This window comes from Vicia villosa, linkage group LG4 (genome assembly GCF_029867415.1).
Source record: "Vicia villosa cultivar HV-30 ecotype Madison, WI linkage group LG4, Vvil1.0, whole genome shotgun sequence".
In the NCBI taxonomy this organism is placed as follows: domain Eukaryota; kingdom Viridiplantae; phylum Streptophyta; class Magnoliopsida; order Fabales; family Fabaceae; genus Vicia; species Vicia villosa.
The window spans coordinates 2,956,707-2,962,788 of NC_081183.1; the positions used below are offsets into that span (position 1 = coordinate 2,956,707).

The 6,082-nt window shown below is 31.4% G+C and overlaps 1 protein-coding gene across 1 annotated transcript in view; it reads right to left on the reverse strand.

Moving 5' to 3' along the window:
- Positions 1 to 3,903: 3,903 nt before the first annotated feature.
- Positions 3,904 to 6,082, reverse strand: part of LOC131594326 (uncharacterized) — a 3,262-nt gene continuing 1,083 nt past the window's right edge. The window contains exon 2 of the mRNA XM_058866422.1: positions 3,904 to 4,107. The gene's annotated coding sequence lies outside the window, so the exon portion shown is untranslated. The remainder of the gene's footprint in view (positions 4,108 to 6,082) is intronic.

Here is a 6,082-nt window from a genome sequence, read left to right on the forward strand (position 1 = left end):
AATATGTATGTGAAAATGAAAATGAAAATGAAAATGAAATTGATAATTTTTATTATTTGTCAAATTATGGTGCATCTTTGTTTATGAGTGTGACACGACGAGAATGACATTGATTAGAGTGAATGCAGATCTTCACGCGTATAATATATGACAGGGAAATACTTACTAGTATCTCATTATCACATGGAGTGCACTCCCCGGAAGATAAAAAAATGTTACTGATATCTAGAGATATGCATCTCTGTAAAATATTTTGTATTTATTTATGTTGTTTTTGGTTTGTTTCGGTGAAAGAGAGAAGGATCACCAATTTGTCTCCACCAACTTATACAAAAGTTGATGATATATAGGGAATCAAGCACAGCGTTATATGGGAAAAAAAGAACATTCCGATACAATTCACAATGCGCTTGTTCCTTGTGTAAGTGGTATGCACCGGTTGAAAAATGGACTGCTTTCTTGAAATGGAACATCTTATAACAAATGCTTATGATAAGGTGTGTATTGATTTAACACGATATGGTTTCTCGGAGACATTTTTTCCACTTCGAAGTAAGACACTTCAAAATTTATCCAAACGCATCATGTGTATTCGATGGCTTTCAAAAACATAATATTTTGTTCAAGTTTATTTGAAACTGGGGTGTCTTATACCAAAGAAATCATTGGACTGGACGGTATATTTTACAAAAGAGGTTGAAACTTGGCCGAATCACTTTCTGAAAAGGATGGAAGAATTCACAAAATTAAGTGACATTGAAAGTGAATAAAATAAGGAAAGATCAAAGAAAGAACCACCAATAGATATAGATTTAGGTGGTGACACATGTTTTGGTGCATTTTAGTTTTTCTCTAACAATGTAACTCGTTTTTTTTTTTGAATGCAATGTTGTCAATGATTTAATCTCGATACAATTTGAGTACGAAATGTATATTCTACATTAATGTTATATAATTTGGCAGTAATTTTTAGAAACTTTTTCTGTTTCAAAATTTGACCTTACATATATACTGGTTCTATATGAAGAGTGCTTTATGGGATGAGTCTGGATATGCATATCTGAACACACTCTATTTAATTATAAAAACAATTAAATATGGATTTTGTATCTCCGTAAAAACCGTTATTTTGTAAAAAATATGATGTGTCTGGATATGCATATCTGAAATATGCATTGATGGGAGAATATTGTTTTTAAGATCCAAATTGATCTAAAACTTGTATAAACATGGGGTCTATCATCCCATGTAAGAAACACAACACACTAGAATGAATATATATATATATATATATATATATATATATATATATATATATATATATATCCATATCTTGCATTTCTATATTTCAATGGCGCAAAGCCTCCACTTCAATTTAAGGTCTCTGAGGACATATCTCTCTTCGATCTAAAATCCAATCTGGATACTCTCCTGCTATATCCATAAAATTAAAGAGTTTTCAAGTTCGAGTATATATCGTCCACCCTTAATTGACGACGAAGGGAAGATACGATTCACCAAGGTTGAACTGAAGAAGGATGAAGATTTAAAGGTTATGTGGAGTAAATTTATCGTTACACATCAAATGATTCAATTGAAATTGATGCAACGATTGCAAGATCGACCGAAGATATTCTAAGGATGTTAAAACATCTTGAACCACCTATTTGTAATGAAATGTAATGTTAATTTTATGTTAATGATATGTAATGTTAATTTGATGTTATTTTGTAGGATGTTATTTTCATGTTAATTTATAATATTTTTCCAACATTCTGTCATTGTTTCTGGTTCGACCTAACATAACATATTCCAGAGATTGATCTTCAAAAAACTCATTGAATATTGAATTAAGGATTGTTATGGAGATGCATCTTCGGAACTACCTTAGTATTTATATGAAGATGCATCTCCAGACTAAATTTTCGAAAAATAAAGTTGGCTCACAAACTTGCGTGTGTAAAAATGGTGCGTCCCAAATGCATATATGAATCCTATGAGCACTTGTGACTCATTGTGGTGAGGAAGCACCCCATAAGGCATTTCTTGGAGCAATTGTGACTCAATTTCTAAAATATTAGTGAGTCGAATCTCTTGTTTCATGGAGATATTTTTCATCCTTTGACACCTATCACATGTTTTCACAAGTTCATTAACATCCTTTGATATAGAGAGACAAAAATAACCTGTTTGAAGAACCTTAACAATTGTTCTGGTTCCTCCAAAATGGCTTTCATATGATGCATTATGACATATCATATTAGCATTTGATCAATACATTTCTTATGCAACACGTGCTCATCCTAAAAATGATTTTGTGAGTCATGGAAGAATATTTCTTTGCTAAGAATTAAATTCCGGTGGCACATATCTGCCAATCAAATAGTTCACATTGTCTACATGCTATGGTGTCACGACAGAAGTCGTCATAAGAGATTGTTCATTAGGAAACACTTATGTGATGGTTGTTCTGTCTCGCTGTTGGTATTTATTTTATTAGAGAGTCTTAGAAGATGGTTTGACGTCAAATTCTCTACTCCTTATTTCTTGTCTCTAACCTACAAATAAAATTCTTGTATAATAATCACCCATCTTATCAATCCAATGGCATAATCATTTACATCACACATTAATTCAAATGGTTTTTTTCAATAAGGTGTTTTCATAATTGGTGTAGAAATTAGTGCCTTCTTCAAAGTTTTGAAAGAACACTCTCATCCTTCATTAAAGACATATGTCACGTCATGTTGCAGCAATTGGCACAAATGTTTTATGATCTTTGATAAACATTCTATAAATGTCAGCATGTCAAAGAAAACTTTGTATACTCTTAATGTTGGATGGCAGTGGAATTTCTCTTACTTCAATATTTCTTGTAAATCCTATGACCCAAGAAAATTTCTTTCCTTACCATGAAATGAAATTTTTCCCATTTTAACACCAAGTTACTTTCCTAACATCTAGTGAGTACCAACTCCAAATTTTCCAAGCAGTTATGAAATGATTCTCCAAAAATAAAGAAGTCATCCATAAAGTCATCCATGGAACATTCAATAAGGTTAGAAAAGATGGCCACTATACATCTTTGAAAATTTGTTGGAGCATTGCATAGTTTAAATGAAATCCTTCTGAAGGCAAAGGTTCCATAAGAACAAATAAAATTTGTTTTTTCTTGGTCTTCATAAGCTATTGCAATCTGTCTGTAGAATAAATAACCATGATCAATGAATGGAAGAGGGAAATGATATTTCCCTGTAGTCTTGTTCAGTTTCCCATGATCCATGCAAATCCTCCAATTAGTGACAACTCTTGCAAGGATAAAATCATTCTTTTGGTGTCAAGCTTATAGTTGCTTTGTTTATAAATACCATGAAACAAATGGATATTTCAAAAATATAAAAAGCCATTCAAAAACATTGAAACATGCATTACTTACGCATGAAATTTCAATCTGTGTAATTTTATTTTGTATAATTTTGGTTGACTTTTTAACGGTTGAAACAAATGTGAGATATTTGAAAAATATTATTGTAGATTTATTTCATATGTTTTTAATTATAAAATTATTCTCTCATGTTATTCAGCAATTTTAATACAATTTCATATTATTTTCTCATCAATTTCATAGCAGTCTTATTTCAGTACGTTAACCAAAAGGAACAGTGCGAGTATTTTACTAGTAATGAAAAAAAAAGGCAACAAAGCTAATTTTCATAGTATAATACAGTTTACATCCCTCACTTGTATTTATTTATTTCCATCTTCTCCATGCAAATCATTAGACCATTACATTATCAGCACAAGGAAAAAGTGAGGAATATTTAAATTTGCATGACATTTTTTGACTTAGGAAAAGGCAAGTCACACTACTATTGCATCATATACAAATGGCAACATAGAATATCAAATAAAATACGTTCAAAGTGGTCTTATTAATAAGTCCAATGAGTAACGTGACCAACACAATTCGTCGTAGTTGTAGCATAGATTCCATTACATATAGGCACTACTAGCCTAATAATATTTCACACAATACTAGCTGCTTCTAAATTATCTTCACTTAGTGGAGCTGGATTTTACATAGGCTGAGAATAAGCACCTAATATCCTGTATAAAGGAGAGGACAAAAATGTCAAGAATATGAAGAAATCTATGTTAAATTCCACATACACACAAACACAAAAGTTGGTTAAAAAGGAAAGAATGTCGTAAACTTTCACAAGTTTGAATATTCTAATATCATCAAAGTCAACTAGCCTTGTTTTATGCGTAATAATGCATGCACCTACAAAAATAAAATAGAGATTAATAATAAAAGCTTGACACGTTTCAATCTTCTATTCCCAAAAGAAAAGGGAAAGTTAATATCCACCAAACCATCGTGCATGGCTTCAGCATAAAGTCTTGTTGTTGTGACAGTTGAATAAACACCCTCATAAAAGTTGCAGCGAAGATAATTCATCTTATTTTTCCTTATGTTATGAATGCCAACCAAGACTTGTCAATATAGATTGTGGCCCATGGCTCAAACCTGATCGGCGAATTGGGTTGAAAAATTTAGCTCGGCTCACTTCTTGTATCTATTTATTACAAGATATATACTGTTTTAATTTATTTTTCTTTTATGAATTTTTTCAAATATTTCGTGACAGAAAAGTACCTCTCAAACTAAAAGGAAAGTTTTTTCAACCAGTGGTAAGATTTGCAATGTTGTATGAGACAAAAAGTTTGGTAATAAAGAACCAGCACGAGAATAAAGTAATTTTAGCAGAATTGAGACTATTGCGTTGAATGTGTGGTAAGATCAGACAAGATAAGATTAGAAATGACAAAATTAGAGAGTATTGGGTAACATCTATAGTAGATAAAATGATGGAAAATAGACTTGAGTGGTTTGGGTATTGATTTGGGCATGTAGAGGAAGACCAAGAAAAACTATAAGAGAAATTATTAAAAAAAATCTTGAAATTAACGATTTAGATAGAACATTACGGCGGAAGTTAATTCATGTAGATGAGCCCACTTAGTAAGATAAGGTTTGGCTGTTGATGTTGTTGTTTAGTTGTAGTGTATTAAGTTAAAGTGCATCAACCACTTGTTATGTGGAAGGTCGAGCTTAACAAAAAAGGCAAATTCCATATGCAGTACCTAAACTATGAGCCAATTGAAAAGATCAGTTAAATTGGGACAAAACATCCACTTAATCACTTGTTTAAGGCAATAGAAATGATCATTCCAAAGAAGTGTAAGGAATTCAAAAGACATTAAGTTCCACTCATCCATATGAATCATTTCAGCCAAATAACAAAAAGGAACTACTAAGGCAAGACATGATTAATTATGAAAAAACATTGATAATGTTAATGCCATAAAAATATTAGTCAATTCCACATTATCGTACATTTGATACATCTGTGAAAAAACTGCAAAAGAGATACTAAAACTATTTTGAGGGAAACAATGGTATAATGTTAAATTGACAGTAGAAGAAAAGTAGAACTATTTCAAAGTCTGATATCAACAATTAAAAAAGAGAGAAGAAGAGACATTTAAAACAACACAGAAGTTTTATCAGCCTAAACAAAATGCTCTACATGAACCTTCATGTCAAGGAAAAGAGAAAAACTTGTCGGCAGGAAACAAACAACCAGCAGAAAACTTTGTCAAAGCTTATATAGCAAGTAAAATCATTAAAATTGATTGATATCTTTATAATCATTTTAAAATACAAATCTATAACTCCATGATGATGCCTCAAAAAATTAATACCTAGATAAGAGACACATTGGTTTGTAGTTGGAACGAGTCAATATGTAAAAGCCATAAAGCAGAATACAGATACAAAAAATTAGATATCTATTATTTTCAGGGCCCCATGTCATTTGTTGCCTTTTGCAATGTAAAAACTAACAAGACATAGTGGCTTAGCTCACACGGCATGAAAATGAAAGCACTATCAACCAATTAATTGGTTGGGTATGGCTCAAATGATTAATGGATTTCATTTAAAATCGAACCGTTTGGAATATCCAACTTTAACCTTATTGAAACCATCATTTGTCAGACTTTATCTTTTGGCCGA